This window comes from Oratosquilla oratoria, chromosome 11, assembly GCF_046742065.1.
Source record: "Oratosquilla oratoria isolate Oo_2021 chromosome 11, ASM4674206v1, whole genome shotgun sequence".
Lineage (NCBI taxonomy): Eukaryota > Metazoa > Arthropoda > Malacostraca > Stomatopoda > Squillidae > Oratosquilla > Oratosquilla oratoria.
The window spans coordinates 10353284-10365783 of NC_134787.1; the positions used below are offsets into that span (position 1 = coordinate 10353284).

The 12500-nt window shown below is 44.3% G+C and overlaps 1 long non-coding RNA gene across 1 annotated transcript in view; it reads left to right on the forward strand.

Annotated features, from left to right (window-relative positions):
• LOC143029449 (uncharacterized) overlaps window positions 1-12500 on the forward strand; it is an 828160-nt gene that overhangs the window by 512867 nt on the left and 302793 nt on the right. The gene's annotated exons all lie outside the window — the stretch shown is intronic.

The following is a 12500-nucleotide window of genomic DNA, read 5'->3' on the forward strand; positions in this document are numbered from 1 at the left end:
CAAAGACCCTTTGACTTCACAATGCTTTGACTCTACGACCCTTTGACTCGAGCCTCTGACTCCACGACCCTTTGACTCCACAATACTTTGACTCTCCGGCCCTTTGACTCCAGCCCCCACGACCCATTGAGTCCATGACTCTTCAACTCCACGACCCTATTGAATCTACAATCCCACTGACTCCACGACCTCAGAGCAGTGCTCGACCTTTTGTTCCGAATGTCATAACCATTTATCGTCCTTAAAGTACCCCCCTTGCACCCCCATCCACCCCAGTGACAAACACGGCGGTTTCATCACAGCCTAAACCCCCACACTCCCACCCCCACCCTCACTCCCAACTCCACACCCACACGAATACCCACACCCATACCCACATCCACACCCACATCTACACTCGCACTCCCCCATCTCCATCTACACCCATAACCACACCCACCGATTGCGGAGCTGACTAGATCACCCGTATCTGGAGCCAAGTACCCAAAGGTAGAGGGTTCCATTCCGCTAAAGTCAACTCATGACGTCAGTAAAGGTATACGGTCTTAATTTCCAAAAGCTCTGACAACGGTATTCGTGCCCAGTCACTTCACAGTGCAGGGAATCTCTGAAATGTTGAAGAAGCATTGAGTAAACAGCGTAATATCGATCATATTCAGCTGAGGGATAGACCTCAGCCTAGTCACTTCGCTATGCGGGGAGTGGCTGAAACATTGCATTGCATAACGAGTGTAATGTCGGTCTTATTCAGCTAAAAGATGGGATTCAGACTCCAAGAAGTTCAGTATATTGAGACCCTGCAAGGCTTGGTCGGTTTGCTGAACGAGTTTCCCTCTGCTGAATAAAATCGGCAGATGGTAGGCAGAACACGTGTAAGTTGTGAAAACAGGTAAAACAACTGGATAATGTGATGTTTGCAGGGATTTACAATGTATTACAGTACCTAAGTATGATTGGAGTAAACGTTTCGGTCCATGAATACAGGTAAAAGAACTGAATAGTGTGATATTTGCAGTGGTTTACAATGTGTTACTGTACCTAAGTATGACTGGAATAGATGTTTTGGTCCATGACAAGGCTGGATGCACAAAAGAAGAAAAATAATAAGCACACAAACAGGCAAATGAAACAAACAAATGGATTAATTAATTGGTAGACATTGTAGTATATCATTTATTTGTTTATTCTTCTGAATCTTGAAAATTCGAATTAAGCTTCATTTCATCACTTCAGCGATAAGTCTATTCTTGACTTATTATAGACTTCGGAGTTGGTTAAATTGGTTTTGATAATAATTAGTGCCGAGATTTTTATTGGCTGGAACCCCTGAGTGTGTTAGAATGATCCTCAGGATTTTCCTTTGGGAAGAAAATCTGGCATTTGTCTCTATTGTATTTAGATAAACACCTAAGCAATATTCTGTAATGCCTGCCATTTATTATATTTTGTTTTATTTATTTATTCATTATTATTATTCATTTGTTATTATTTATCTTTTTGTTTATTATCTACAATTATCTATTGATTTATTTCTATTTCGTTGATTTATTATTTATTTATTTATATGTTTGTTTACAAGCAGCAGCTTCGCCGCACCTGTCTTCGGCAGGTTGCTTGGACTGCGGCGCTGCTCTTTTCACTCTCAGGCGCTTCGCGCCCTTGGGCCCCGCCCCTGTTTTGTTAATGATTGGATATTGTACAACCAAATATGCTTTATAATTCAGTTTTTTATTTGATTTGATGGTCTTTGATCTTCTTGATCTGAAACTCGCCATCATCATTCAGTCTCTCGATGAACGCGACGATCTTCTCCAATTTCTTCTCAAGTTTCTCGTGATTCTTCTCAAGTTTCTCGTGAACCTCATTTAGTTTGTCCAATACGTCTTCTTCGAACCCTGAAGACTCTTCCTCTCGGTGTCGTAGTCTGGAAGAATCATGTTGATAGCTTCCTCTTCTGTGAGTCACTTCCACATGTGCCTCTGTCTACGCTTTTTATTAGCGGCTTCTTCTGGCATCATTTTTATGTTGGCGATGAATTTTTTTTTTTCTCCCTGGAATCACCTACTCTCCCCAAAAGTAAACTTACCAATAGGTTACCGTGAACTCTCCCCAAAACACCGTCAGCAAAGGATCTCAATTTAAAGAAAAGGATCAAGTGATTTTCTTATTTAGTATTAGATTTATTTATTCATTTATTTACTTATATGTTTATTCATCTACTTATTTATCTACCTCTTTTTTCGCATCCAACCTAGTTATGGACCAAAAGGTCACTTGTCGGCATGCTCTTCCTTTGTAATCGTTTGTAATGTAGGGGAGTTTCCATGTCAAAGTAATAGGAAGGGATCGATTGCGGGTTGTCAGCTGTTCTTATGTCAAGAGGTGAGGGAAATCAACATAAGTTGATAAGTGGACGGGTGGTGAGATAAACACATGGAACCGTTTAGGGATTTATTCTGACGTTTCGTCCTTACCAGGACTTCTTCAGAGTACATGCACGTGTTTATCTTACCACCCGTCCACTCATCTGTCTTACATATTTCAACATTAAGTTGATAAATTGATCCTGAACCCGATCCAGGGATCGAGTGTCAGCTCCACGGGCATTGCAGGGAGCTGATTCTCTCGGGCGTCCGTCTTACAGGACCACCACTTGCATTTACCGTCACTGATCCCTTGGTTCTCATTATCTTCGTGGTTAAATCTACGTCCTGACAGTTTGAGGCCATTATTTCTCGTCTGGGTAGTCCCTCCTGAATTTACCTTTTTTTTTTTTTTTTTCTTAGGGAAAATAGGTTAAAATGTTTTAGTCTGTTTTCGTATGATTTGTCTCTTGTATTTAGTAATAGCTTCGTAACTTATGGTTTTACCGTTTCTAGTCTGTCAATATGTTTTACGATATTCGGTGACCATATGGAAATAGCATATTATATGCTTCCTAACTAATTCTCTGTGTAATTGGTTGATGATAGATTATTTTTCTAGGTCAACTCTAGTCTTGTGCTTTTTTTTCTGTGGCAGAAATACAGCATATAAATGAGACAACGACATAAACTTTTTACTCTTCCAATTAAAGCTTTCCCAAATAATATGTATATTTTGATACTTTTACTTATATGCATAACCACGATACTCTCTGTGCGTGACACCCACGGTATTGAAGGTATTGGCCGTTGTTACTTCATCCTACAGTCTTCTCGTCTACGGGTGGATGCAGGGTTACGGAAGATGTGGTGGAATTGGTGTTAGGTGGAAGCTGGGGGTGGAGTGTGGATGTGTGTTGGAAGGCTACATTGCTCACACGTACCTCGTTTACTTCCACAGTAGAGAATGTTGCTCCTCATTTGAATCGTGACGCTATCCACTGTCTACTTTACATCATTCCCTATTTTTGTCTTTCCCCTTTTAACGCCTTTCTTCTTCCTTTACCTTTCTCCATTTTTCGTCTTTTTCCATCCTTCGTCTTTTCTTTCCTTTTCCATTTCCTCTTTTCTGTACTCTTCTCCTCTCTATGCCTTTCCACTTTCTGCTCTTTATTTCTCTTATTCCTTTTTCTCTCTAACGCTCGCCTCTCCTCAGTGCCCTTTAATCCTCTAGTATTCTTCCTCCTCTGTTATGTTCTTTTCTTTATTACATCTTTCTACGAGTACCTTTTCAGTTCTTTTATCTTACTTTTTTTTTCTCTCCGCCTATAGCTCCCTCCGTCCTTCTGACCTATCCCTTCCTTCAGTCTTCCTCCTCCTTCTCTTGTGCTTTTCTTCTTCACCTCTCCTCAGTGCCCTTTCCTACTCTAGCACTCTTCCTCCTCTCTTATGCTCTTTTCTTTATTACGTCCTTCTACGAGTACCTTTTAAGTTCTTTTATCTTACTTCTCTCTCTCTCAATCTCTCTCTCTCTCTCTCTCTCTCTCTCTCTCTCTCTCTCTCTCTCTCTCTCTCTCTCTCTCTCTCTCTCTCTCCCCTCTCTCTCTCTCCCCTCTCTCTCTCTCTCCCTCTCTCTCTCTCCCCTCTCTCTCTCTCCCCTCTCTCTCTCTCTCCCCTCTCTCTCTCTCCCCTCTCTCTCTCTCCCCTCTCTCTCTACCCACTCTCTTTCTCTCCTTACCATCTTCCTCTCCCCCTCTCTCTCTCTCTCTCTCTCTCTCTCTCTCTCTCTCTCTCTCTCTCTCTCTCTCTCTATATATATATATATATATATATATATATATATATATATATATATATATATATATACATATATATATACATATATATATACATATACATATATAGCTCCCTCCGTCCTATCCCCTCCTTCGGTCTTCCTCCTTCCTCTCTTGTGCTTTTCTTCCTACACCTTTTTCATTCCTACAATTTTCCCCTTTCTGTGCCCATCTCCAACACACCCTCTTCACTCTCGTGCGACTTAACAGCCGATGCCCCTCCCTTTCTCCTTTGAAGGTATTTTAATTTCATTCCTCCCTCTTCCTCCTACGTCTCCATTCCTCCACTATCCTTCTCCTTCTCATTATTTTCCTTCCAGGATCCTTTGTCTCCCTAGGTCCTTTTTCTCCTGCATCCTTCTTTGCGTCCTTTGTTCCTCTCACGCGTTTTCTTCCTCCGACAACCTTCCTCTCCTGTACCTTTATCCTTCTTACGCCCATTAGCCTTTCTACGCAAGACTCCTTCTGGCTCCTCTTCCTTCGTGAGCCTTGCTGCTGAAACCCGCTTGCCTCCTCAGCCACTCTTCCTCACCCTCCTCCTCCTCCTTCTCCTTCTCTTCTTCGTTCTCCTCCTCCTCCTACCCCTCCTCTTTTTCGCTTTCTCCTCCACCCCTCCTTCCCCGTTTCTCCTCCTCCCTCTTCTTTTTCTCCTCTTCCTCCTCCTTCTCCACCTCCTTCCCCATTTCTTCTCCTCCTCCTTCTCCTCCTCCTTCTCCTCCTCCTTCTCCTCCTCCTTCTCCTCCTCCTCCTCCTCCTCCTGCTACTCCTCCTGCTCCTCCTCCTCCTTCTCCTCCTCCTCCTGCTACTCCTCCTGCTCCTCCTCCTGCTCCTCCTCCTCCTCCTCTCCTTCTTCCTCTCACTTTTCTTCTTACTCTTCCTCTTCCTCTTCATTCTCCTTCTCCTCCTACGCCTCTTCCTTCTCTTTCTCCTCCACCTCTTACTTTTTCGACTCTTTCTCCTCCTCAATTCCTATTCTCCTTCCTCTACCGCTCTTCTTCTCCTTTTCCTCCCCCCTCCCCTCCTCCACTTCTTCCTCCTCCCTTTGCCCCTCCTCAGCCCTGTTCTCTTCTGTGCCCTTCCTACACGCGGTTGAAACACCACCTGATGCCCTTACCCCACTTTATATAGACTCTGCACCCTGACAACGCCCTCCCTTCCCTATCATGTACGTACGAGCTCTTTCCCCGACTGACGGGTTCCCCTCGCCTCTGAGCTTTCCTCCTGCGGCCTCCCGCTGTTACGGAAACTCTCATGTTTCTTTATTCCGAGCTCTTTCTCTCTCTCTCTCTCTCTCTCTCTCTCTCTCTCTCTCTCTCTCTCTCTCTCTCTCTCTCTCTCTCTCTCTCTCTCTCTCTCTCTCTCCCTCTCTCTCTCCCTCTCTCTCCCTCTCTCTCTCCCTCTCTCTCCCTCTCTCTCTCTCTCTCTCTCTCTCTCTCTCTCTCTCTCTCTCTCTCTCTCTCTCTCTCTCTCTCTCTCTCTCTCTCTCTCTCTCTCTCTCTCTCTCTCTCTCTCTCTCTCTCTCTCTCTCTCTCTCTCTCTCTCTCTCTCTCTCTCTCTCTCTCCTCTCTCTCTCTTCCTCTCTCTCTCTCTCTCTCTCTCTCTCACTCTCTCTCTCTCTCTCTCTCTCTCTCTCTCTCTCTCTCTCTCTCTTCCTCTCTCTCTCTTCCTCTCTCTCTTCCTCCTCTTCCTCTTCCTCTTTCTTTCATGTTCATGTATTTCCTCTTCCAGCGTCTTTTTCTTCCCGTCTCTTGCTCTACAATTGCTTTTACTTACTAACGTTCACTTCTTTCCCGGCCAACGCCTTTCCCCTTCCCGGCCCTCGGCCTTCCCCATGCCAGCCCACGTCCCTTTTCATCCAACCAAATCCCTCCCCTTTTTTCCTCACTGAGCCCCTCCCCTTCTTAGACCACGCCCCTCCCCCTTCTTAGCTCACGCTCCCATCCATCTCGGGCCGCAATCCACTTCTTCCCAACCCCCGCTCGGCTACAGTCCCCAGACTCCTTTTGCATGACCTTTCCAGGCCGCCCTCCCGTCTTCTCGCGTTTGGCAATCTGACGGGCGTATCGATTTTCCTATGGCTAACGTCAGCTGATTTGATTCCGGGAGCGGCTTGGGAGAGGCCGGTCGTCAGGGCGATGGGATCGGGGAGTGGTCCGTCCTGCTTATAATCCAATTTCTCTTGAACCTTGCGAACCTCATATATAATGCTTTCGTCGAAGTCGAACGATATTGCTCAGGCGATGGGGTACATCCGGGACAGTGCGGTGTGTCGATTGATCGCAGATTTACTTATTCCTCAACCTGTTATGTCAAGGGACTAAAGTCATGTGGCATCTATTAGCCAGGATGTTGTCTTTAATAGGCGAGTTTAAGTCGAAGGAGCTACATGCTGAGCTTTATACACTTGGCTGATATTCTACGAGAGAAGTATATACGTATATATATATACATATATATATATATATATATATATATATATATGTATATATATATACATATATATGTAGAGAGAAGGAGTTTGAATGTGTTTGAGATGAGGTGTCTGAGAAGTATGGTGGGGGTTACTAGGCTGGATAGGGTGAGAAATGAGGAGGTGAGGAGGAGAACAGGGGTGAAAAAGGATTTGGGAGATAGGGTTGATGAAAGAATATTAGGATGGTTTGGGCACATGGAAAGAATGAGTGAAGAAAGACTAGTAAAAGAGGTATGGAAGGCAGATGTGGAGGGAGTGAACATGAGGGGACGTCCTAGGATGAGGTGGATGGATGGGGTGAAGGGGGCTTTGGGGAAGAGGGGAATGTCTGTTGAGGAAGGAAGGGAGAGGACGGAAGACAGAGGTGAGTGGAGAATGGTTGTAAATGGATGATCGTAGATTTCATGAGGAGGAATGGGCAGGGGGGTGGGGGGTGGGGTAGTATGTGTGAGTAAATTTTGACGCAGCCCGAAGGGATTTCTCCCCGTCCTCTCCTTATATGCAAGGGGGGACGGAGAGGGGGTTGCCGATTGGATGAAGCAGCCTTGCTGTGGATGTGCTGTGTCTTGCGACAACTGCTTCTGACCCAGGGCGGTGGGCAGGGTGCAGGGATGACCCGTCATCCAGGAGGTGCTCAGATGAGAGGGAGGGTGGGAGGGGTGTGGAGTGTATGTAGGGATGAAATGGGTGGGAGTGTTTTTATGCCTTTCCCTTTTTGGCTACCTCCCTTGGCAGGGGGAAAATGCCTTGGGATAAGCCTTGGTATATGTATGTATATATACATATATATATATATATATATATATATATATATATATATATATATATATATAAATGTGTGTATATATATATATATATGTATTTATATATATGTATATATATATATTTATGTATTATATATATATATAATATATATATATATATATATATATACATATGTATTTTATACATATGTGTATATATATATATATATGTATATATATGTATGTATATATATATATATATATACATGTATGTTATATATATATATATATATATATGTATTTATATATAAATATATATACATGTATTTATATATATATATATATATATATATATATGCACTAAGAACCCACTATTATTTGGATTTAAGAAAAGAAGAAAATAACGGATTTCCGTATATTTCGATCCTCTTCACGCGGTATTCCGCGTGAAGAGGATCACAGCAAGTGATCGAAATATACGGAAATCCGTTATTTTCTTCTTTTCTTAAATCCAAATAATAGTGGGTTCTTAGTGCAATTACTAATGTGTAACGACATTACTGGACAGTGATATATATAGAGTAGAGTACCGGAGGACTGGAGTAGTGCCTGTATAGTTCCTCTTTACAAGGGAAAAGGGGACAAGTGTGAATGTAGTAATTTCAGAGGGATTAGCCTGTTGAGTGTAGTAGGGAAGGCTTATGGGAGGATCTTAATTGAGAGGATTAGGAGAGGAACAGGAGTAATTGGTGAGGAACAGTGTGGATTTAGGACGGGTAGAGGTTGTGTAGATCAGATCTTTGTGGTAAGACAGATATGTGAGAAAGCTATAGGAAAGGGGAAGGATGTTTTTTGGGCTTTTATGGATCTGGAAAAGGCTTATGATAGGGTAGACAGAAAGGCACAGTGGGAGGTTATGCAGATTTATGGGATAGGAGGAAAGCTTTTGGGAGCTGTCAAGAGTTTTTATGAGAGTATAGAGCATGTGTTAGGATTAGAAATGGAGAGAGTGAGTGGTTTGCAGTAAAGGTGGGACTTCGTCAAGGATGCGTTATGTCGCCCTGGCTGTTCAACTTATACATGGATGGGGTGGTGCGAGAGGTGAATGCTAGGGTAGTGAGTCAGGGATTGGAGATGGTTAAAGAAAATGGAGAAAAGTGGGAGGTGACCCAGCTGTTGTTTGCGGACGACACTGCGCTTGTGGCAGGGTCAGAGGAAGGATTGAGGAAGCTGGTGGCAGAGTTTGGGAGAGTATGTGATAGAAGAAAGCTAAAGATAAATGTGGGTAAAAGTAAGGTGATGAGATGTACAAGGGGTGAAAGTGGCAGTAGACTGGAAGTGAACATTAAGGGAGAGCGACTGGAGGAAGTGGATAGTTTTAGATACTTGGGTGCAAGTGTAGCAGGAAAAGGTGGAGTGAAGGTGGAGGTAGAATGTAGATTGAGAGAAGCGAGTAAATGCCTTGGTGGTTTAAAGAGTGTAATGAGGAATAGACATTTGGGAATGGATGCGAAGAGGAGACTGTATGAAGGAGTGATTGTGCCAACAGCACTGTATGGGGCAGAAACGTGGAACATAAGAGAAGAAGAGAGAAGGAGTTTTGAATGTGTTTGAGATGAGGTGTCTGAGAAGTATGGTGGGGGGCTACTAGGCTGGATAGCGTGAGAAATGAGGAGGTGAGGAGGAGAACAGGGGTGAAAAAGGATTTGGAGATAGGGTTGATGAAAGAATATTAGGATGGTTTGGACACATGGAAAGAATGAGTGAAGAAAGACTAGTAAAAGAGGTATGGAAGGCAGATGTGGAGGGAGTGAACATGAGGGGACGTCCTAGGATGAGGTGGATGGATGGGGTGAAGGGGCTTTGGGGGAGAGGGGAATGTCTGTTGAGGAAGGAAGGGAGAGGACGGAAGACAGAGGTGAGTGGAGAATGGTTGTATATGGATGATGTTGTGACTGTATGAGGAGGAATGGGCGGGGGGGTGGGAGGTGGGGTAGTATGTGTGAGTAATTTTTGACGCAGCCCGAAGGAATTTCTCCCCGTCCTCGCCTTATATGCAAAGGGGGGCGGAGAGGGGGGTCGCCGATTAAATGAAGCGGCCTTGCTGTGGATGTACTGTGTCTTGCGACACTGCTTCTGACCAAAGGCGGTGGGCAGGGTGCAGGGATGACCCGTCATCCAGGAGGTGCTCAGATGAGAGGAAGGGTGGGAGGGGTGTGGAGTGTATGTAGGGATGAAATAGGTGGGAGTGTTTTTATGCCTTTCCCTTTTTGGCTACCCCCCTTGGAAGGGGGAAAAAGCCTTGGTATATGTATGTATGTATATATATATATATGTTTGTGTGTATATATCATATCGATCACCACGTCCATGATACTTTGAATGGGTTGCCCAAACCATCATTTCACTGAAAATAAGTAGATAAATGAATGAATACATAAAAAAGGGATTGATAAACTGTCCTTATCAGCTTCACCTCACCACCCCCACGCCACCACCCTATTTTTCTCTTGTTCCCTTCAACGAAGACGAATTATCCAATGCCTCGATACAACCGACTCCCAGGAACGACACCCTCCCCTCTCCCATCCTCGTCCTTCTCAAGCCGCCCTTCTGCACTGTCGATCTTCTCTCGGCACCGTCCAACCCCCCCTCACCCACACACCCCTCCTCCTCTCGTCGCCTTCGTCCTCCCAGCGGCTGTTAACAATACCTTGGCAACTTGACTTCCGCATCTTCAACTCAGTCGAACTCAGGAGTGTCAGATTGAGAGATTATGACACAAAGAAAATGTAAGGCTATGCAGATAGGGCAAAGGCGACTGGGGCGTAGGATTTTTTTTTTTTTTTTTATGAATGTATGACCTGATACAAAATTGCGGATAAAACGTAATGGGTGCTAGCTTTTGTTCGTGAGCTTTATCGAAATCGACCTGAAATTCAATAGCAGTCTTTGTCTATTTATAGTGAAACATTAGCGGTAGCAAACCTACCCTAATTTACTTAAACTAGCATACCTAATTTATTCAATTAGCATACTTAACTTATTCACTTATCCAAAACCTAACCCTAACTATCGTAACACAACGTAATATAACCCATACTTTCGTATCCTACAGTATCCAAACCTAACCTAACCTAACCTAACTTAACCTAACCTAACCTAACCTAACCTAACCTAACCTAACCTAACCTAACCTAACCTAACCTAACCTAACCTAACCTAACCTAACCTAGCCTAACCTAACCTAATCTAGCCTAACCTATCTGCGTCTCCAACACAAGTAAATATACATCATTATATTCGCTAATGTGAACATTATGTTCAGCTAAGCGGTGTAATTGGATGAAACAGAATACCGTGCACCTAGATCCTGGAGACAAGAGGAATACAGGTTTTGTGTTGTAAAATGGTTTGGCTATGATACAGTATAATGATATACTTCGATGTAATATAGGGTGATATGTCGCGTGGTTAAGACTACAGCACCATAGAACAATATTCCAAGGCGTGTATGGTGTTATGGTGCATCATATGTGTAAGATATTTTTATGAAAATATAGGAGATGGGGTTCCAGAACAATGAAACACAAGTAGTGTGGTGAAGGCATCGTGTACCATCTGTAGGTAACTGTGGAAGAAATAGATGCTTCCGCCATGGAAACTGGAACCATGTGATGTTGTGTTGAGTCTGGAATGTAAACGTGGGACTATAATTTTATGAAATTCCTTTTCCTCTCGAATGAAGAGATGGCATCAGGTTCGTGGTATAGAGGGACGTGATGTACGAGTGTGTACCACCAGCTGTTACCATTTCCACTCCTCCACCTCCTACGCCACAACCACCACCGCCTCCTACGTCATCGTCACAGCTTTTAGTACTACCATAACCATCACACACACTCTTGTTACCATAAAATACCAAAACCGATACTATACCACCTTCATCTAAATAACCAATAACACTACCACAGGTACAACCACCACCACAACCACCACCACAACCACCACAACCACCACAACCACCACCATAACCACGACCACCATAATCACTACAACCACCACCGTAACCATCTCTACCACCACCAACGTCGGTGTCCCCATCACCGTCAACGTCATTATCGGTGACATTATTATCATCATCATTGTCTTTTCCTTCCTGTCCTAGATCTTCCCACCCCCAGACCCTTTCCACCATTTTCATGGATGACGTCATCGTCCGACTGGTCAAATTTTCCTTCCTCTTGAATGGCCTCTTTCTCTCTTTTTCCTCTTTACCTTCCTTCGGCTTCTCTTACTCCGGGACGCCATAATCCATCACTCTCTCCACTTTCTTCTCTATATTTCTCCTTCTCTTTCTCCTCTCTCTTCCTCTCCCTTTTATTTACCCTCCTCCACTTCCTTATCCTCCTTCTCCTCCTCCTTCTCCTCCTCCTCCTCCTCCTCCTCCTCCTCCTCCTCCTCCTCTACCTCCCCCTCTTCCTCCTTCTCCTCCTATCCTCGTCCTCCATCTCCGATTCATCTTTCTCCTCCTTCTTCTCTTCCTACTCCTTCTTCTCCGGCTCATACTCCGGCTCCTCTTCATTTTTCCCCACCTCCTTTTCTCCTCCTCCACCTCCTCTTTCTTTTCCTTCTCCTTCTTTTCCTCCTCCTCCTCCTCCTCCTCCTCCTCCTCCTCCTCCTCCTCCTCCTCCTCGTCCTCCTCCTTTCCATTTTTCTTTTCTTTCTCCTCCTCTTTAGTTTTCCTCTTCCTCTTCTTTTTCTTCTTCCTCCTCCTGTTCATCCTCCTGTTCTTTCTCTCTCCTCCTCATCCTCTTCCTCATCTTCCGACCCCGCTTTTTCTTCCTCCTGGTCCTTGTATTCTTCCTCTACCTCCTCCACCTCTTCCTCCTCTTCCTCTTCCACCTTGTTTTTCTCTTCTTCCTCCTCCTCCTCCTCTTCTCCTGCTCCACTTTCTACTCTTCCTCCTCCTCCCTCTCCCTCTTCTCCTCCTCCTCCACCTTGTTTTCCTCTTCTTCCTCCTCCTCATCCTCTTCTTCTCCTCCTGCTCCTCTTTCTACTCCTCCTCCTCCTCCCCCCTCCCTCT